This window comes from Marmota monax, unplaced genomic scaffold (assembly GCF_021218885.2).
Source record: "Marmota monax isolate L192 unplaced genomic scaffold, Marmota_monax_Labrador192_F-V1.1 WCK01_AAM20220418_F8-fsc00231, whole genome shotgun sequence".
Lineage (NCBI taxonomy): Eukaryota > Metazoa > Chordata > Mammalia > Rodentia > Sciuridae > Marmota > Marmota monax.
In genome coordinates, this window is record NW_026693458.1 from 2,364,327 (window position 1) to 2,386,500 (window position 22,174).

Below are 22,174 nucleotides of genomic sequence, written 5' to 3' on the forward strand. Positions count from 1 at the left end.
CAGGATCAGTGTCCACAAGGTCACCCTCCTTCATCAGCAGACCAACATACCTTCCTAACTTTGTTACATTTGACCCATCATGTTCACCTCAAAGTATTGACATTGGGACTCCAGGACCCTTATACCAAACCTGAACACCAAGGGCTGCATTGAGCAGCATGATTGTGCTTGGATTCCTCAATGATGTGGTGTACTAGGTGCTGAATGTTTTTATCCTCCCGCATTCACCTGTTGAAGCCCTAACCCCCAGTGTGATGGTATCTGGAGACTGGCTTTAGTGCTTAGAGGGTTAGATGAGACCCTGAGGGTGGTGCTTCATGGGGGCATTAGTGGTCTTCCTGGAGAAGGAGGAGACACTGAAGAGATGTCAGTCATGTGAGGACGCAGGTGAGCCAGCTGTCTTCCCAGCAAGGAGAAGAGAGCGTTCATGGGACTTTAGGTCAGGTACCCTTTACCTGGGAATCCTGATTCCAGAACTGTGAGAAAGGAATACCTGCCTGTGTTTGTGTCCACGTGTTCCATAGTGTCCTGTATGGTGGCCCAGGCTGACTAAGACAGTGCACAGAATGGCCTGGGAGCACAGTTACAAACTGGGGCAAAGATGAACATGCCCATGCAGTATCCAAAGACAGCTTCCCCATGAGTGTGACATCACCAGAGGGTCCCAATCAGGAGTTCATGACAATGTGTGTGGGTATCCTTAGAGTTCTGTCTTGGGGCCAGCACCCCTAACCCCACTTGTGGTTGTGATGTCCTCTGTGCCAGGAACAATCAGCTCTATGGTGGAAGGTGAAATGACTGGGGGAGGGACCATTATGTGGAGTCAGACAGCCCACTCCAGTTCCTGGCCCACATTACCCCCAGGAACCTCCTCTGACCTTGAGTCCTCCATATGATGGAGATGATCATTGGAAACAAAGATTGCCTGCACTCACAGGGCTGTGATGGGCACCTGACATAAGGCACGTTTCATTCCCTGGTGTGAGGGGATACATCTGGGAATGTAAGGCTCTCAGCTTGTCCCCTCACCCTCAGGACCTTTCTTCCAGTTCCCCTACATCCCAGCCCCCTCTTTCCAACCCATGCTTTTCCTCCTCACAGAGCTCAAGGAGGAGCCTGAGGAGAACACTCACACAAGGAAGCAGGAAAGTGCTTCCACATCAGGAGTCTGAGGAAGGTGCCTGCGGACCAGGGTCTTGAAGCGCTGCCAGCGTCTGAAGTCCTCATAGACGCTGGGAGGTCCGCCGGAGTCATCTGGTGGCACCGCAGATGGGAAGATGGGTGGTGCACCTGCCCCATACCCTGTACCTGGCCACTGGCGTGCATCCATTGGGAACATGATGGGGGCCAGCTGGGCAAATGGCTGTGGTGCTGGAGGGCGAAGGCCCAGGTGCCAGTGGATCCCATAGTTCTGGATCCCCCCACTGGCTGAGGCAGGCACAGTGGTCCTCGGGGCAGAAGGTGCCGTGAGGAATGGAGCAGGATGCTCCACACCCCCACAGAAGGCCCCTGGGGCCCTGAAGTTGAGGGGTGCCTGAGTGTGGGCAATGTTCTGAATATGAGGAGGCCCTGCTGGCCTCAGTTGTGGCCCATGTTGTCCAAAGGTGGACAGCCCTGGCACATATGGTTGTCCAGGGTAAGTGGACAGCACCAGAGGGTTACTCTGGGAGATGGGTGCAGTCACCCGTGGTGCCAAGGGAAGCTCCCAGAATGGCTGGTGTGTTGGCACAGGGGCAGCTGGAAGAAAGGGCAGGCCCCGGAACGCAGACATGTGGGCACCAGGATTGACATTCATGTCTGGTCTCTGGGATGCAGATGCTGTGGAGGCAAAGCAAAGGGAAGAATGGAGGAGGGGAAATGGCAGCAGGATTGAGGTCCCCCAGTTTCTTACTTAGTGGGAATCTGAGGACAAATGCTCACAGCTCAGGGCCCTGTGGGCAGGCAAATTGTGCAGTTTGCAAATGTTCCTGAGTGAATTTCATGTTGTGTTCCCTTTGTCATAGTTCTACCCAAAGAAAACTGTTTCCCAGGACACCAGGACTCCCTGAAGGCTGTCAGTGGACTGTGGTCCCTCAGCTTTCCCTGCCTCTGAGAGGGCCCTTGTGCATCCTTTGCAGACAATCATTAGCCTCCTAAGTGACTCCCTAGAAATGGATCAATTTGACTCTCTCAGTGGCACCATGCCCCTCCTCATGCTCACCAACAGGAAAGGGATCTTCTCGAGGGCAGATGCAGGTACTCCAGGGTTATTTGTGAAGGTGACAGGCTCTAAAGTTTATTGCCCCATCACCTCCTCAGCCTTCCTTTTGCTAATACTCCTTGTATACCCCTCCACTTCTTTCCTAGGTCTCCACAAACAAACAAAAAACACCTGATTTAGATCTCTGCCTAGCTAGAGGCTGAGGAATCCTGAAGTTCACCCTGCCCAGCATGTGGGTGCTTCTCCTAGCACTTCCCACAGTAAACACTAATGGGGGAACAGAGTCTGGTCAGCCATGTCCCCAGTGTTCATTGGTCCCTGCCATGACATAGGAAGCTCTGTTCCCAGGGAAGAGGTCTTTGTGATAGACACTGAGTTCCCGAGATCCTCTCCTGCCCTGACCAGCAATGGCTGCTGAGGTTCATGGAAGGTGATGGGATTGTGAGCAGTGGGGCTTTCAAGAGATTTTCACAGCCACTGGTCATGTTATTACTGGGCCTGGGAATTGGGGCCATTCTGAGGTCCTTTTCCTTTTAGCTCCCAATCACAGAATGATGGTGTCACAGAGAACCAGGTCTGCACCAGCTGCCAGGTGTGGCCGGGTTGTCTGGAGCACATCTCTGTTCACTAGTGTAGTCAAGGAATGTGAGGTCCACCACACTTCCACACTTGCACATGTTGATCAGGACCCCTGCCTAACTTCAGGTGACAATATGAGTAGGGCCCCTTCCTAACTGGGTGCTATTCTCTTTCCTCTCTTGAAAAGAACCCAGTCATCTTCAAACCTGATCCTTGAAAAAAGGACACCTCACATGTGTTCATGGAGTACCAAACAAGGAAGATGAGAGAAGTCTTCCTGCCAACATGAAATAAAGGACTGAGGCTACCCCACAGAGAGGGGCCAACACCGAGAAGCTCTGAAAGAACTCCTCTTTCCATGAAAGTGATAACAATTCAGAAGACCTCACAGGGGCCCAAATCTATGTTGGTTGAAGTTTTCTGGGTTCCCTGACCTTTAGGAATCAAGAACACCAACTGTCTGAATGGAAGGAGAAGTTGGCGAGGCAACTTCTGGGCAGGAAGTTGGCGAGGTGCCCTGGGCTGTGGCAGTTGGAGTGCCCTGCAGCCTCACCCACAGAGTATATCACACTGCATTTGTGGTCATTGAGAACCCCACTGGGCAGTTTTCTAACTAATAACACTTCTCAACACTGCCCAGTTATCATCTGAGACTCTCAGTCAATCCCCTCAGAATGACATCCCAGGCAGCTTCCCTGTGTCTGAAGAATGGACACAGGGTTCAGCATCTGGACTCCAGGGAGCCGTAACTGACCACCACTGTGACACCATCTGTGACTGCCTAAAAAATCATGCCGTGATCTGTGTCCATTTTATAAGGAATCAATCCCTTGGCCTCTCTTCTTTCTGTTGAACCAGTATAATTCCCCTGAGTAGCCTGGACCTGGTCTTAGGAGCCCTCCTTCCCATTAGCAGTATCAGTCTTCCTGGGGCTTCCTGGGCCATGTCAAGTGCATTCTCTAAGGCTCTTTCCTTCCCTTACTTCTGCTCAGTGAGTTGCCCACAGGGGAAGTACTCCATTCTAACTCCCAAGGGTTTTGGGGGTGACTGGCCCTCAGATAACAAGCCCCTGACCCTCCAGGCTCACCTCCTTCCAAAGTTCAGGATACTGGTCACAGTGTCTCACAGTCTCCACAGTGGGAAACGTCAGTAGAGGACCCAGAGAGTGACCTGTCTGTAACAGATGCTCAGGGCCCAACTGAGCCAAGCTGGGACAAGTTTAAATGTAAACCCCAGTGGAATGTTGGACCCAGACATTCTGCAGGGGGGAGGGGCCAAGGGGAGCTGGCCTGGGTGGGGGCTGGGCAGACATTCCATGAAGAGCTCTGTCAGGTATAGAAGAACCTTGAGTTCCCTTCAGGCAATTCAGTGGTGACACAAGTGGTGTGTGCCTCTGGGTCATTTTGAAGTATTTTCTCAAATGTATGGCAGAGTGGTGAGAGCCATGGCTCTCATGAGCCACACAGTCACGGGTCTGAACAGCCCATACTCTAAACTGGAGGGTATGGATTGCATTTTATGTATAAATTGGTTTTTTTCATCCCATCCCCTGTCAGCAAAACAGACTCTTGGGTGTTCCTGAAATATTCCACACCTTATTATAAGTCCTTTCAATGAATGGGGGAGGGGGCAAACTAAGAAGAAGCTTCTTTCACTCTTTATGTAGTTATTCCCCACATTGATGTCAGTGATGAAATAGCTGGTGGGGCTTTATTTTTTTTAAACTAGTGATATAAAATATGCAGTGTAGAAAAACTGTCTTTCCATTCCACAATCAGTTTGTTTTTAGTAGTTTCTTATACTGAATGATGGAGTTCAGATTCTCAAAGCAAGCTTTATTTGTAGACCCAGGTCGAATTCAGGGGCCTTGAATACTCTTGGTCAGTGCTTTGCCACTGAGCTTCAGCATTACCCCATCAGTCTTGCACTGCTTCAAACTGCTCATATAATCACATACTCAAATGCAATTTTTGCAAAGTGGCCATGGGAAGGAGCATTGAAATGTCCTTTTGTCCTACCATCTGACCTTTACTCTTGTAAAGTCCTGAACTCATATTGATTGCTGAAGGGAAAAAAATTAAAAACACTGTGAACATGGATGTCCTTGTCATCAGGAACATTGGCGGAATGCTAAAGGCCCTGCCTCCTGTAATGCCTTTCCATCCTAGGACCTTGGCAGTGTCACATGTGACATACCTTCCACATTATCCTTTGGAAAGAAACGGTACTAATTATCTAAATTTCCAGAAAGAGAATCAAAGGATTGTTTTTGTTTGTTTGTTTTGGGGCAATGCATTTCAGGGTCAATGGGATCCTTGGTACACATTTGAAAAGTTCAGGCTAAAAGTATGCCATGGAGTAGAAAAGGAAGAGGATACATTTGGTGTGTGTGCAAATTGATCGACATTGCCGAGTCTTCATCAAACATATGGGAAAAACTGTCAAAGAGAACATTTGGGCATCTGTATATAGTGGGAGGGCTGTCAGTATGCAATAATGTGCTCAGTAGGCAAAATCAAGGAATGGGGTTTTCAGAGTGTTACCCAGACCTATAATTCTTGGAACCTACAGCTGGACTAGGAGGAGAGCACAAACTGATGTTCGTGGGAAGGGGGTATAAACACTGGGCCCAAATGGGGAGCCAGTGCTTCAGGGTAGAGAGCTTCCAAGGGGTGCACAGGGCGGTCTCTAAATTTATAACATGAAAATCACTTTGTCATTTCAGATGCTCTGGCTGAAAGAAGGGCCAGCCCAGAGGCTCTGGAGAGGAGCCGCAGACACCTGGCAGGCTTCCCGACCCACTTGGTGCTCCCGCAGCGGGTCCCTCCTGCACCCCTCGCGCATGCGCACGTGGTTGGCTGGAAGCGCGCGCTCCCAGGCTGCCCCAACTGCTCCAGCTTCCGTTGGGGCTCCAGCGGGGCAAGGCGCAGGCGCGAGCGCTGACGGCGGGTTCCCAACGGCCGGCAGGGCTCCCATGGCGGCGTCCAGACTCAGTCCCGTAGGCCCGAGGTACTGGACCCGCGAACCTCTCCCGTCCCCAGTGTGTCCCTGCCTGGTCCTCTGGCCCCTGCGCCTCGCCGGGCAGCCCGGGCGCCGGCCTCGCCTCCCCTGGGACGTGGGCCGCCCGCACCAGGCCTGGAAGTGAGGGGCGCGTCGGCCAGTGAGGCGCCTTGTCGAAGCGTCGTCTGTCCGTGTCCCTTGCAGCCTGTGCAGCGCCAGGCTCCAGGGCACCTGTGTGGTGCTTGAGAAGTGCGGTCCTGGTCAGCAGGTCCGTGGCTCCTGTTGGTGTCAGACGAAGTGGTGACGGTCATCTCCTGTTCCCTGTGAAAGCTGTGAATGTTGGGGACACCGTCAGCCGGCATCCGGGTTGTTAGGCTGAAGGACATTCATTTCCTGTGACGTTAGCGACTTTGCAGAAGGGAACACACTGAGCCCAGTGCGCTGAGTCCGCTGTGGTCACACCGTGATTGACGGCCGTCATAGGTGGGCTGTTGGTGGGCGCCTCTGGACAGAGCACCTAAATGATGACGGGAGAATCCTGTCACCCCAAGTCGTGTGCAATAAAGAGACTTGTGTTGTATTATTAACGTGTGGTGCTTGTGTATTGTGCAGTGACACTGATGATGTGCCCTCACGTGTGGTTGGTGGGCTGTTTGGGGGGCCCTTGTGGGTATTTCTGGGTGCCAGGAAGTTTTCCTTCCGTCTTGATGGGCATGAGGATCAAGGGGTGGTTGTTTGTGCAAGAAAATGAGTCGCTGCGCTGGTCCTTCTATGGTTGGTAGGAGTTCAGCGGGCATGAGGGTTTTCTCTGTTCCTTTGGTCAGGTGGTGGTGTCCCTAATGTGTTCCTATGTATTCAGAGTGTTGGGGTGGTTGTGTTTTCGACTGACCAATGACAATCTGCTGTGTATTCAGAAGTGGGGGTATTTGAGATTAAGGGAAAGTCATGACTTTTTGTGAGACTGTAGGGTTGGGTGTGTTTGGAGGCTGTGAAAAGTAATGAGCATAAACACTGGGAGTGGAGGTTAAGTGTTTGGAAATTGGGTTTTGTGATATTTCACCTGTCTTTTTTCTTTTGTTTGTTTGGCTCATGAATGCTGGGAAGTGTGCATGCACCATGGGAAGTTTGGAAATAAATATGTGTGTGCGTACATATGGGCAGTGTTAAGGACTGTGTTTGGGTATATTTCTCTGGGTTTGCAAAATGATTGATATAATTGGTAAATGTATGAGTATTTTTATATTCAGGACATGCTGTTTGTTTATGTGGGTTTATTTTTATTTTCCATATTCATATTCATGTATATATACTTGAGTGTCTCTGGCTGGATTGTGTGCACATTTGTGGAGTAGTAGGATTAATATTTATGATTGTGATATGGAGTTATTAGGATTCTGCATTTTGGACGATGAACAGTTATTTCTTTGTATTGGCAATTTGTGATCTTGTGTACGATGGTAGTATAGATATCGGGTCTCTTTGGGAATATTTGGGTATTTGTGTATGTTGGGTGATTGTATAGAGGTGTCATGCCCGTGGAGAGGTACATGTATATGCACATTATATTAACTAGCACACCTCAGAGGTGCTCATATGTGTGTGTTTATTGCATGTAACAGCCATAGTTATGAGAAGGAAGAGTATTTAGGTGTATGTGTATGTAAGGACATGGCAGTTTTGATGTGTAATTTCTCAGGGTATGTGTGCATTGAGTACAAACTTATTTGTATAAAACTGAGAAGTGTGTATTTAAAGTCTGTGCATATACAGGATGCTCAGGAGTTGTTTGTATGGTGAATGTAGGTTTGAAGGTTTAGGTGAGGTTTCCTGAATGAGTGGTCCTGGTATTTGTGTTTAGTCTCATGTGTTAGAAAAATATATGTTGTTGGTGGCTGCATGTCTTTGAATTCATGGATCTCTTGGGGTGTGCATTTTGGCAGTTGTGGGAGGTTCATTGTGTGCTTGGAAATAGATTGTATACATTGTGTGTTTAAGTGTTGTGGAGAAACGTATTTTACAAGTGTGGGATTTCATGTGTGTCTATTTGGGTATGCATGAGACAAGTGTCTGTGTACTTGTTGGTTTTCTAGAGTCTGTGCCATGTAGGGTATTCATTGTGGGTAGAGCAGCAGTGTGTTGGTTGTACAGGCATGTCTCCAGCTCATGTTGTATGTGCATGTGGTATATTTGAACATTTAAGGTGAATAGGGTGTTTTTCTGTAAAAGTTCATGTAATAACAGGAGTTATATCTGTTTAGGGTGCAGTTAGCAGTTGTACGTATATTCGGAAGCAATGAGGAATATTTATTGCTGGAGATATAATTTTTTTGTGTATTTGGTTTTGTGTATTGTAGTTTGTATTCCAGAGAAGACAAATTGCTTGTAGGAATTCCTTTGTATGCTGGAGATGGCTGGAACTAGTTGTGGTAATTGATGGGGCTCATCCCTTTTTGGGTTTGTATTTAGTGGTATCTGGTTGTTAGGTTGAAAATAGTCTTGGTTGGATAGACACACCTCATAAACTAAAAGTCAAGACTTTCTTACCTCCCCCTGGATGACACTGTATTAGGCATTTATTAGCACACCTCTAGAGTGTGTGTGTGTGTGTGTGTGTGTGTGTGTTTTCAGAATGTATGACTAGTCATCTGTGTGAAGTATACATAACTCAGGCAACAATGAGTTCAGGTGTTGGTAATTCTATGTGTATTGTGAGTGGGGCATCAGGAATCCTTGTGTGTACGCATTGACCGTGGTCATTGTTATCCACTACATTGCTTCTAACTGGGTTAGTTTATTCTTCAGGGCCCCAAACCCTCATGAATGTCGATTCCTTACTCTTCCTCATGTGAATATCCATTCAGGCACCTGGATGAAGTTGGCTTCTCTGAGGTTAAGCAGTGGATGAAGACACCAGCCTCCACAATGTGAGGCTGCCAAACACCTGCAGAACTTCTGCCCCAGAACCACTTGTGCCCTAGGTAGTGTTTGCTGCTGGATGTCAGGCAACCCTTCCTTGTGGAATCCTGAGGCTTCAGGGCTGGTCAGGACCTCCAAGGGCATCCTTGTAGGGGATTAGAGTGTTGTCCTTTTTTTTTTTTCTTACTAACCTACATGGCATTTTCCCTGGGAAACCAGGTCTTTTTAATGTCCTTTGCAATGGATTACAGCTACTTGTTTGGGGAGGTGGAATGCCCCTGATAATTTTTGAATAATTTTAGATTTTCTGTCATTCGTTTCATAGGAGATTTTTTTTTTTTTTGCAGTAAGTACTCCCCTGTCTTTCCAGTTGATTGCATATGCAACCTCATCAACAAGGCCTTATCAAGGCCCTGTCTCAACATAAAAAAGGGGTGGGGATGTTGCTTGGTGGTTAAATACCCCTGGGTTCTCTTTTGCAGGTACCCTCCTCCCCAATAGAATATATCCTAAGTAATCTTTTGTTTTGTGGCCTGATTCAGAGTTTAGATTCCCAGTAAACCCATTGTGCTAGGAAGTTTAGTTGCTGAGTAGTATTTTGGTCAGAGTTGTCTTTATTCAGGTTACAGGTGAGGATGTCATCTACATACTGAAGGGCAGTTCTAGCCAGAAGACCTAAGTCTTTTGAATCCATAAGTACCCAGACAAAGAAATGGGGGCTGTATGTCCAGATAAGTTGTTTAGAGTGTGTGTCTCAGGATCTCCCCATCCAATGGCAAAAGAGTTTTAGGAGTGGGATGCAGAAGTATAGAGTAGAAAGCCCCCTTGAGATCAAGGACAGTGCGCCACTGAGTGGTAGATGGAACCTGGGACAGCAAGGTGTGTTTGTTACCATGGGGCAGAGGAGGATCACTGCCTTATTGACCAAGTTTAAATCCTGGAATAATCTACAGTCCCCATTTGGTTTAGGCACAGAAGAATTGAGGTATTGCAGGATAACTGACAAGGAATTATAATCCCATACTGTGAAGATATACATGCAGTGGCTCTTAATCCATGCAGTGCTTCTGAGATCCTTAGGGAATATTGTCTTTTGTATGAATAACTTGTTCCCTTTAATGAAATCTGCATCAGTTGTGCATTCAGGGCTTGTCATGGGATTCCATTGTGTCAGACTTTGGGTCAACCACCAAAGAAACAGTATGAATTGTGATTTTACTCCTATACCAGTCGTACTTCTGAAATTGAGAGTAGCAGCATAGGATGTCAGGATGTAGCAAGTGTCCACAGGGAACTGCACTGACTTATCTGACACCTCAAGAACTACCCAGGGTTTCCTCATGTGAAATGGGAATGGTTGTTAGGGGCTTCTTTCTTCCATTAGACTCTCCAGTCTTTTTTTTTTTTTTTAATTATTCTTAAGTTTTAGGTGGACACAATATCTTTATTTTACATTTATGTGGTGCTGAGGATCAAACCTAGTGCCTTATGCATGCTAGGTGAGCGCTCTGCCACTGAGCAACAACCCCAGCCCTCTCTCCAGTCTTCTTGAAGGGGCCAGATGTTGTGTTTTCAACCCTTTTCTCACTGGGAATGGGCCAAGTTCACCTTTCAGTGTCAGTTGACAGGGTCATCCTTATATGTAGACAAAGTCTTGGGCAGGAGTGGGTGTTGGGCTTGTGCACTTGGGTGCCAAATGTCCATTTCCCTTGCATTTGGAGCTACTCTGCTTTCAGTTGCTTCCTGCTGTATTATCATGGGGACTGAATCCTGACCTGTCAAGTGGTAGGTTTTACTGGAGGTGAGCTGACTGTGAGTGGGACATTTGAGCCTTTCGTGCATCCCTCCTTTTTCCTTAGCAGATGTTATTGAAGACAGAGAAAGTCATATCAACTGATTTTGAGGAGCCCAAAGTTCCAATTGAAGCTTTTGGAGTTTTCTCTGGATATCAGGGACAGACTGAGCAATAAAGGGCTTGTCCCTAAAGGGAGATCAGGTCTAGATTGTTGTACCTGCTAAAGATCTCATTAAGACATGTATGGAATCCACAGGATTTTCTTCTCTTCCCAAGGTAATCTTGAATTTTTCAGATGAATATGATTTTTAAAAAATATATTTTTAATTTTTTTGTATTTATTTTTATGTGGTGCTTAAGATTGAACCCAGTGCCTCACACGTACTAGGCAAATGCTCTACCACTGAGCCACAACCCCAGCCCATGAACATGTTTGTAGTATAACTTTTCCTTCCCATTGCTGTGCTCATCTGTGGTGCAGCAGGTAGAGAGATTAAATAAACATCCCTCCACCTGAGACTGAAGGCAAGAATGAATGTTTGAAAATTACTGGTAAAGCAGGAGGAAACTTCTGAGCAATTGTCAAGTCTTTCTTTGGATTCTTTGCAGGTCATCTACATTTTCACTCAGTTTGGTCCCCTCCTTTTTGGGCAGGAGTGTTGGAACCAAAGATTTGGGCATTGGATGGTAAAAGGCTCTCCTCTGGGTATGATGTCGAGGACTGACAGCAGCTGCTAAGCCTTTTTTTTTTTAGAGAGGGTGAGAGAGAGATAATTTTTTTAATATTTAATTTTTAGTTTTTAGTGGACACAACATCTTTATTTTTATGTGGTGCTGAAGATCGAACCCAGTGCCCCGCGCATGCCAGGAGAGTGTGCTACAGCTTGAGCCACATCCCCAGCCCTGCTAAGACATTTGAGAGCACTTTGGGACATAGAGAGGAATGCCAGGGGATCCTCTTTGTTATTATGAGCTATAGCCTCCACTGGTGAGACAATAGGAACTGTCAGCAGGTGATGATCTGGGTTTCCATAGTCTTAAAAATCATTCCTTGTCTCCCCGTTTAAGTCTGGATTTTGATAAAATGCCATGAAGTCTTGTCCCATGTGGAATCTCAGATCATTGGCAAGATCATTCGCAGAAAAAAATCCAGTTGTATGATGTAATTTAGGCCACCATTTTGGTGCCTAAATATGGTTCCCCATATCCCATCTTATAATTTGTCCAGGCAATATTATGATAGAAAATGAAGCACTTTTGCCTGAGGACATCAGGGTCAAAATCATCCCATTGCTTTAGACTACAGTGTAAAGGGGGTACTCCCTTGTGTTGAAAGTGAGGCTCCCATGTTGTGATACTGGCCCCTAAAGGAAAGCATGAAAGTAACTGACTCAGAGGTAATTGAAGCATTTCTTTTGTGCTATCTCATGAGTTTCACATTGTACAGGCAGAAGGTGGGGTGTCCCCCTCCTTCTGCCTCACTGCCAGATATCTCTGGCAACTTTCTGAGTCCCTTCAGTGAACTGTGTCTGCTTTCCTCCATAGGTGTGGCCAACTATCAGACGTGGATGCTTTGATGTATTAATCTGGACCTTGAATCCCTCACCTTGTCAATTTGTAGGTCTTGCCATCAGTAATGAGCCTCTGGAAAAGCCCCTGTGAAGCCAAGTGACAAAGGGACCTATGTGCTTGTGCAGTAGATCAAAGAGCCAGTAGTGTTGCTGTGAGTTGGTCCTGTAAATAATGGGGAAGTTGCTGTCTCCCGGTAATTTGTGTAAGGAGTCCTCCTTAAGAAGCCCTATACTTCTATAACTATGCCTTAGATCACTGGGTGATCACTGGGTTTTTGCAAAGCTCCAGGAAGTCCAATATAGTATCTAAAGGGATGAAACCTAGACAAAGGTCAAGAGGGGGTTTCTCACAAATTGTGCATCCGAGAAGTCTAGGAGTGTCAAGGTGATGGCTAAGACTAAAGAAGGTCTCCAAGGTATGGTCCCAAACCAGGAAGTGAAGATGGAAAAGAAACAAAAGTATCCATAGCACTTGGATTATGGAATTCAGGGGTGGTGAGAGGGAACGTGAAAGAGCTGTAATGCAGCCTCACAAGACACAGAACATGAACCTATATGGTGTGTGGGTTTGCTTTACGCTGGGGATTTTTTTGTCCTTTCATATATATTTATTCTTCTCTTTTCTATCTATTATAGGTGGATTTCTTTTATTTAAAGTAGAGGATTTTGTAGTTACATATGTGGTCGATATCATTCATTCCCCAGTGTTTTCTTTCCCTTCTCCCTCCCGGTGAGCCCTTTTCTCTACTCTACTGGCCTCCCTTTGCTTTTCATGAGGTCACCCAAGCTTTCTTTCCCTTCTTCCTTTCTTGCTTCCACATTTGAGAGAAAGCATATGACCCTTGACTTTCTTAGTTTCAACATAATGTTCTTATGTTCCATCCATTTTCCTGCAGATGATATGATTTCATTTTTATGGCTAATAAACTCCATTATTGATATATATTTCCTTCATCCATTCAGCCATTGGCAAACACCTGGGCTGTTCCCATAGTTTGGCTATTGTAAATTGTGCTGCTGTGAACTTGACTGTGCCCTTGTCACTGATAGGCTGACTTTACTTCTCTGTGGTAAATACCAAGGTGTTGTGTAGCTGAGTCGTATGGTGATTCCTTCCCTAGTCTTTTGAGGAACATCCATACTGATTTACAGAGTGCTTGTACCAATTTACAATCCCACTAAGGATGTAAAATTGTTCTCATCCCCTCCCACCCTCATTCTCTCCAGCATATATTATTTGTAATCTCAATGGCTGTATTTCTACCTGGAGTGAGATGAAATCTCAGTGTAGTTTTGAATTGCATTTCCTCATTGCTAAAGACGTCATACATTTTTTTTTTCATATATGGGCCACTTGTCCCTTTATGTAAGCTGCCTCTTCTTACAACTCTTTTCTTTGCTATGTGCAGAATCCTTTGTATTGCTTTTTAAAGAAGTATATGTTTAATTCATTTCTCTGATTACTTGTTGTGTTATTTATTAATTTGGTGTTGATTTTTTGAGTTCCTAATATATTCTGGATACTAATCATCTGTCTGAAGAGTAGGTGGCAAGGGCTGGGGTTGTGGCTCAGTGGTAGAGCACTTGCTTAGCTCATATGAGACACTGGGTTTGATCCTCAGCACCACACAAAAATAAATGAGTAAATGGATAAAGATATTGTGTCCATCTAAAAAAATATTAAAAAAGAAGAGTAGATGGCAAGCATTTTCACCTATGCTGTAAGTTCTCTCTATATATCTTTTTTTTTTGTTTTTCTGAACTTAAAATTTTTATTTAAAATTTTAATGGTATTGTTAGTGCATGATAGTTTTATGTAAGATTTTGGTTCACTTTGGCATGATTATATGCACAAATATATTTCATGCCTGTTTAGTCCTCAGTACTTCTCTTTGCATTCCTTCTTTTTCCCCCCCTGCTCCTTTAACTCTACTCATCTGCCTTCTGTACATGTGTATCTTTTTAAATTTGTACCTTTAGATACATATAAAGTTGAAATTCACTGTGGTTTGTTCATATATTTACGTGGCATAATTTGGTCGATTTCATTGCACCTTTCCTTCCTTATGCCATCCCTCTTCCCTCCTTTTCTTTCCCCCTTTCCCACTCTTCTTATATTTTTTTCTATTTTCATGGGATTTGCCTTTATTTTTCTAATTTTTTAGCTTCCCCAAGTGAGAGAGAATATTCAACCTTTGATATTCTGACCTGACTGATTTCACTTAGCATGATGTTCTCTAGTTCAATCTGTCTGCCAGCAGATGCCATGATTTTATTCTTCTTTCTGTTTTGTAAAACTCCATTCTGCAAATATACCACATTTTCTTTATCCATTCATCAGTTGATGGGCACCTGGGCTGGTTCCATTACTTGGCTTTTGTGAATTGCAATGCTGTAAGTGTTGATGTGCTTGTGTTGCTGTGGTATCCTGACTTCAGTGCTTTCGGTTAAATACTAAGGAGTGGGATAGTTGGGTATATGGTGGTTCTATTCCTAGTCTTTTGAGGAACATTCCCACTGCTTTCTGGTGGTTATACTAATTTGCAAACCTACCAACAATGTACGACTGTTCCTTTCCCCCTACATCCTCGCCAGTATTTATTATGTGTATTCTTGATGATTACCATTTTCAATGGAGTTGAGATAAAATCTCAGTGTAGTATTGATTTGCCTTTCCTCTGATTTCTAGGATTTGAAGTCCCCCAGCCATATATTTGTTAGCCATTTGTATTTCTTATTTTCAGAAGTGTCTCTTTTGTTTTTCTGCCCATTTACTGACTGTGTTGTGTGTTTATTTGGTGTTGAGATTTTTGAGTTCCTTATATATTCTGGATATTAATTCCTTGTTGGAGGGGCCACTGGCAAAAGGGGCCACTTGTCCTATTATGTTACCTGCCTCTTCTTGCACCTGTTTTCTTTGCTATGTGCAGGAGCCCTTTAATTTGAGATTGTCCAAATTATTGATTCTTAGTTTCATTTCATGAGCTTTATCAGTCTTGTTAAGGAAGTGAGTGCCTATGCCAATATATTGGAGTGTTGAGCCTGTGTTTTCTTCTATAATTTGCAAAATTTCTGTTCTAAAGTCTATATCTTTGATTTCACTTTGAGTTGTCTTTTGTGCAGGGCAAAATATAGGAATCTGTTTTCATTCTTCTGCTTGTGGATATCCAGATTTCTCATCGCTTTTTGTAAAAAAGTTATCAATACTTTCTCCAACATGTGTTTTTGGGCATCCTTGTTGAGTAACAAATGACAGCATCTATGTGGATTTGTCCCTGTATCTTGCATACCAGTGGACTTCATGTCTGTGTAGATGACAATACCATGATTTTTTATTAGTAGAGCTCTGTAGTGTCATTGGTTTTGTGATGCCTCAAGCATTGCTCTTCTTGCTCAGCATTGCTTTGGATATTCTGAGTCTTTTGTTCTTACAAATTTATTTTAGAATTGTTTTTTTTCTAGTTCTTTGAAGAATGTCATTGTTAGTTTGTTGGGAATTTCATTGAATCTGTGTAACACTTTTGGTAGTATGACTACTTAGACAATTTTACTTTTACCTATTTAAGGAAATGGAAAGGCCTTTCCATTAAAGAATTAAAGAAGACCTTTAATTTCTTTCCTCAATGTTCTCCAGTTTTCATTGTAGAGGTCTCTCACCTCATTGATTTGATTTATTGCTAGGTATTCAATTAGATTTTATGAGGCTATTTCTGTTTCTTTTTCACTGGGTTCTTTATTAATGTATAAGAAAGGTGCTGATTTTCTTGTGCTGAAATTTTAAACTGCTGCTCTTCTTAATATCAAATCTAGTGGCTTTGTGGTGGAGTGTTTTGGATCTTCTGGGTATCTGACTATATTATCAAAACGGATATAATTTGACTTCTTCTTTTCCTATGTTTATCCCTTCCATCTCATTTTCTTGCATTATAGCTCCAGCAAGAATATACAGTACTATATTGAACAGAGAGGTCTGAATGGGACACTCTTCACTTGTTCCAGATTGAAAGGTAATGTTTCATATTTTCCTCGTTCACAATGATGTTGAGTTTGGGTTTGTATATATAGTCGCCTTTATGGTTTTTGCAGTAAGTCTCTTCTATGCATTGTTTCTTCAGTTTTCAAAATGAATTTTATTAAAGTGCTTTCTCTGTATGTATTGAGATGACTATATGATGGTTCTCCAAATGCTACATATGTGATGAAGTACATTTATTTATTTGCATATGTTCAAATCAGTATCCCATTGTATCCAAATTCTACATGTGTAATGAAGTACATTTGTTGATTTGCATACGTTCAAAGTAGTATCTGTTGTATCCTTGGAGTGAAACCAATTTAGTCATGCTGTACAATCTTCTTAATGTGTTGATGACTACAGTTTTCTAATACTATTATTAAGGAGTTTTGCATCTAAGTTCATTAGGGATGTTGTTTTCTACTTTTCTTTCCTTAATGTGTCCTTACCTGGTTTTGGATGTCAGGGTAATATCTGACTTCATACTATAGATTTGGAATGGTCCAACTTTTTCTATTTTATTAGTTCCTCTTTAAATGTCTATCAGAATTCTGCAAAAAAAATCTTCTATTTCTTCTATTATTTTTAGAAGTCTTTGTATTACTGCTTCTTTCTCATTGTTTGTCATTGGTCTATTTAGCTTTTCTCTATATTTACAGTTTAATTTTGGTAGGTCATATATGCTTAGAAACAGATATTTGTCCCTGGTTTCCTAAGTTATCAGATTATGAGTTTTCAATATAGTCCCTGGTGATTCTTTGGATGTATGTGCTAATTTTTTCTATTTCTTCTCTGATTTTATTAATGTGAGTTTTCTCTCTTTTGGTAAGTTTGGGCAAGGTTTTATTTATTCCAAGAACCAACTCTTCATTTCATTGATCATTTGTATTGTTTTTATTGTCTATTGTATTGATTTCAGGTCTGTTGTCCATCATTTCCTTCCTTCTTCTGGTTTTGGAAATGGTTTCATTTTGTTTTGTTTAGGGCCTTGGGGTGCATCATTTTAGCTTCTGATCTCACTTTGACTTTCATGAATTTCCCTCCAACTTTCTTTGAAGTTTTGTTTTTACACATACGCACACACACAAACACACACACACACTCACACCATTTTTTCCATCCATTTGTCTATTACTGCTAGGCTGATTCTATAGTGTGGCTTTTGTAAATGGTACTGATATAAACATGGGTATGTATGTATAACTGAGGCATAATGGTTTAATTCTTGGAGGAGTGGTATAACTGGGCCAAATGGCAGTTGCTTTCCTAGTCTTTTGACAGAAATATGATAAATTGTGGTACAAAGGTGTATTAAGAATTGTAATGCAAATAATAATAATAATAGAGTTCATGTAAAAAAATAAATAAAAATTTATAAAATGAAATCTAAAAATAAAGAACATGGAAGGTCTTTCTATCTTCTTTTTTCTTCCTCAACTTCTTTCTTTTTTGTTCTGTCGTTTTTATCATAGAGGTTCTTTACCTCCTTTGTTAGATTAATTACCCAATATTTTTTTGATGTTATTGTAAATGGGATAATTTTCCTAATTTAATTTTTGGCAGATTTATTATTGGAGTTTATAAGAAAGTGATTGGTTTTTGTACATTGATCTTGTATCCTGCTACTTACTGAAGTTGCTAATCAGCTCTAGAAGTCTTCTGGAGACTTTTTTGTGACTTCTGAATGTAATTAGAAATAATTTGAGCTCTTTTCCTATTTGTATCCTTTTAATTTTTTTCTCATGCCTGATTGCTCTGGCTCACATTTCAAGGACTATGTTGAATAGGAGTGGTGAGAGTGGACCGTCTTGTATTGTTCCTGTTTTAGAGGAAATGTTTTCAGTTTTCCTCTGTTCATTATGATGTTGTCCTTGGGTTTTTCATCTGTATCCTTTACAATGTTGAGGGAGGTTCCTTCTATCCCTAGCTTCTCTAGTGTTTTAAACATGAATGGGTGCTATACTTTCTCAAGTGCTTTTTATGCAACTATTGAGATAATCATGTTTCTTTTCTTTAACCCTGTTTTTGTGGTGAATTACATTTATTTATTTTCATATGTTGAACCAACCTAGCATCCTTGGGATGAAAACCCCTTGATCATCATGGACACAAAACCTTTATTTTATTTATTTATTTTTATGTAGTGCTGAGGATAGAACCCATTGCCTCACACGTGGTACCCAAGCATTCTACCGCTGAGCTAGAACCCAAGATGTACAATCATACACTGTTTTTGTATGTTATTTGCCAATATTTTATTAACAACTTCTGCATCTGTGTTCATCAAAGATTGTTATGGTTTGGATGTGAGGTGTCCCCCAAAAGCTCATGTGTGAGACAATGCAGGAAGGCTTAGAGGAGAAATGAGTGGGTTATGAGAGCCTTAACAGAATCAGTGAATTAATCCTGCTGACGGGATTAACTGAGTGGTAACTGAAGGTGGGTAGGCTGTGGCTGGAGTAGGTAGATCATTGGGGGTGTGACTTTGGGGTATATATTTCATATCTGGTGAGTGGACTTCCCCTGCTCCTTCCTGATGATCATGTGAACCACTTCCCTCCATCACACTGTTCTTCCATGTTGTTCTAGGAATAGAGTTGTCTGTCTATGGACTGAAACTTCTGAAACTATGAGCACTCAAATAAAATTTTGACTAAAATAGTTCTTGTCAGGACTTTTAATCACAGTAGTGGAAAAGCTGACTTAAATGAGGATGTTAGCTTGAAGTTGTCTTTCCTTCTAGTGTCTTTGTCTTAGTTTAGTATTTTGGTGATACAGACCTCATGGAATGAAGTTGGCAGTGTTCCCTCCTACTCTGTATTGTGGAATTATTTGAGCAAGATTTGTGTTCTTCTTAGAAGGTTTGGTAGAAGAACTTGGCTGAGAATATGCTCAGTCCTGGGCTTTCCTTTATTGGAAGACTTTTGATAACCTTCTTTATCCTTGGTAGTTTGGTTAAGGATTTATTACTCTTGTCACCCATTGCCTCACATTATATTTTTTGTTTTGTTATTCTCAATTTCATTGATTTTGGTTGTGGCTTTAATAATTTCCTGTCTTCTACTGATTTTGTTATTAGTGTGTTGTTCTTTTTCTAGGGCTTTGAAGAGTAAATTTAGATTATTCTTTTGGCATCTGTTTTTTAAATACATGAACTCAATGCTAGAAACTTTCCTCTTAGAAATACCTCATACTCTGCCAGAGATTTTGATATATTCTATCACTATTGTCACTGGTTTCTAGTAATTTTTAAAATTTTCTCTCCTATTGCTTCTGCTATCTATGGAACACTCAAAAACGTATTATGTAATCTCTAAGTGTTAGAGTAGTTCATGTTTTCTTTTCATGTAATCGAGTTCTGATTTTATTCCAGTATGATCTGATAATATGAAAGGAATTATTTGGGTTTTTTGTGTTTACTAATATTTGTTTTGGTGACTTAAAATATGAACTATTTTATAAAATGTTCTATGTGCTGCTGAGAAGAAAGTGAGTATAGTCATTGATGGATGAAATATTCTATCCATGTTTGTTAGATCCATTTGATTACTAGTATTTTTTCAGTTCCAAAAAGCCTTTACTTATCTTATGTCTGGATGATCTATCTATTAGGGACAGAGGTGTGTTGAAATGACCCAGTATTATTGTATTGTGGTCTATTTAATTCTTAATATTGATAAGGGTTTATGTACAAACCCTTATCATTGATTGAGGCATTAATATTCATAGAAATCATATCTCTTTTAAAATGTTTTTTAGTTGTAGATGGACACAAAACCTTTATTTTATTTATTTATGTTTGTGTAGTGCTGAGGATCGAACCCATCGCCTCACACGTGGTACTCAAGCATTCTACCGCTGAGCTAGAACCCCAGATGTACAATAATTATATCTTGCTGTTGAATGATTCCCTTAACACACTGTGAAGTGACCTTCTTTGTCTCTTCTGATTAAATTTGGCTTAAAGTCCACTTTGTCTGAATGAGATGACTTTTTCCGTTGTTTCACCTTCATTGTGCGGATGTCTTTCTCTGTTATGTGAATCTCTTGCAAACAGTGTATTGTTGGGTTTTGTTTTTTTATCCAGTCTTTAAATTTATGTCTTTTGATTGGAGAGTTTGTGCTGTTTACATTGCATGTTGTTATAGGGACGATTTTAATTTCCTGTCATTTTGATTTATTTTTGTTATTTGATTTAGACTTGATTCTCCTTTACTTGATTGTTCTTCTTGTGAAATATAATCATTAAATTTTTATTTTTTATTTCTGTTTTATTTCTTCTTCATGAAATAGTTCAAAGAGTCTGTTTTGTAGTGCAGGCTCTGTGGTTACGCATTCTTCTAGTTTCTGCTTATCATGAAATGTTTTTATTTCACCTTCAATTCTGAAGAATAATTGTGGTGGTTATATTAATAAGGGCACTCATTTTCTTTCATAACTTGGAATACCAAGCCTTCCTGGGTTTAACAGTATGGGTGGAGAAATCAGTTGAAATCTGAATTGGTTCACCTCAAAATAAGACCTGCTGTTTTTCTCTTGCAGTTTAAAAAATTTTATCCTTATTCTTTATATTAACTATTTTTATTAACATTTAACTTGGAAAAGATGTGTTCTGATTCTGTTTGGAATTCTACATGCTACTTTTATTTGAATTTCCAACTCATTCCTAAGATTTGGAAATTTTTCTAATATTTCATTGAAAAGATTTTGCATTCCTTTAGTTTATATTTAGGAGTTTTTATCTACTGCAATGTTTTAAAGTTTGGTCTTTTGGTGTTATCCTAGATTTCTTGAATATTCTGATCATGGACTCTTGACATCTTTTTTTAGTGGTCCACTTTATTTTTAAGGTAATATACTCAGTCTTTATGTCCTAAAAATATTTTCACAGTGGTTTAATCTATTAGTGATGCTTTCCATTGAATTTTTAATTTCACTTATTGAATTTCCATTTGGTTCTTTTTCCTGAATCTCTCTTCATTGATGTGATCTTTCACTTCCTGTATTTTCTCTATAAGTTCACCCCTTACGTCTTTTAGTTCACTGTACATTTTAACTGTGAACTTTGTAAATTTTTTCTCTGACATTTCCTCCACTGTGGTGTTGATGGAGGCCATTGTTGAGGTATTATGGGCTATTTGGGATGTCTTGTTTCCTTGTGCTTTCATATTTTGTATTGCGATATGCCTACACATTTATTGGAAAGTTTATCACTTCTTTTTTTTAAATACTACTTAGTTGTAGGTGGACACAATGCCTTTATTTTTATTGACTTATTTTTATGTGGTGCTGTGAATCAAACCCAATGCTCCACATATGCCAGGCTAGTGCTGCAGTACTGAGCCACAATTCCATTTCTTTTTAGCAAAAGTCTTTCTGGTAAGTGTTATGGTTTTGACTTGGTGTCCCCTGAAAGCGCACGTGTAAGACAATGAACAAATTCTCAGAGGAGAAATGATTCGTTTGTAAGCGTCTTAACCCAATCAGTGAATTAATCTCCTGATAGGGATTAACTGAGTGGTAACTGAAGTGGTAGGTTGTGGATGGACGAGGTGGGAATTGGGATGTAGCTTGGGAATACATATTTGTATTTAGCCTGTGGAGTCTCTCTCTGCTTCCTGATCACCATGTAAGCTGTTTCTCTCTGCAACACTCTTCTGCCATGATGTTCTGCCTCATCTTGAGCCTTGAGGTACGCTTTGTCATATAAAAGTGTAACTGTGCATGTTTATTTTTGGTGTCTAATTGCACAGATTTATCTTTCTCCCATTGTTTTCCTTTAGGCTTTGGATGTATTTGTCTTTAAGGTGGTCTCTTAGAAAAAGCAAAGATGGGTCATGGTTTTGGTCCTCCCTGCCAGTCTGTTGCTTTTGGTTGAACAGTTGAGACCAACTACATCCAGTGTTTCTGTAGAGAGATAACAGTAATTTCCTCCCCTTTTATTTCTAATGTTTCATTTGGTCCTGGTTCACCTTTACTGGGCTTCTCTTCCAATGAGACTCATCCATTGTGGTATCTGATTGTTTTATTTCTTCTGGGTGTAGCATTTGTTGAAGCTTTTCTGTAGTGCTATCTTAGTAGTCATGAATTCTTTTGGT

General features: G+C 41.6%; 1 long non-coding RNA gene across 1 annotated transcript in view; it reads left to right on the top strand.

Moving 5' to 3' along the window:
• The first annotated feature begins 5,643 nt into the window (after positions 1–5,643).
• The window catches only part of LOC124101647 (uncharacterized), a 34,147-nt gene continuing 17,616 nt past the window's right edge, over positions 5,644–22,174 (top strand). Inside the window, exon 1 of the long non-coding RNA XR_009228048.1 lies at positions 5,644–5,788. This is a non-coding gene — a long non-coding RNA (uncharacterized LOC124101647). The remainder of the gene's footprint in view (positions 5,789–22,174) is intronic.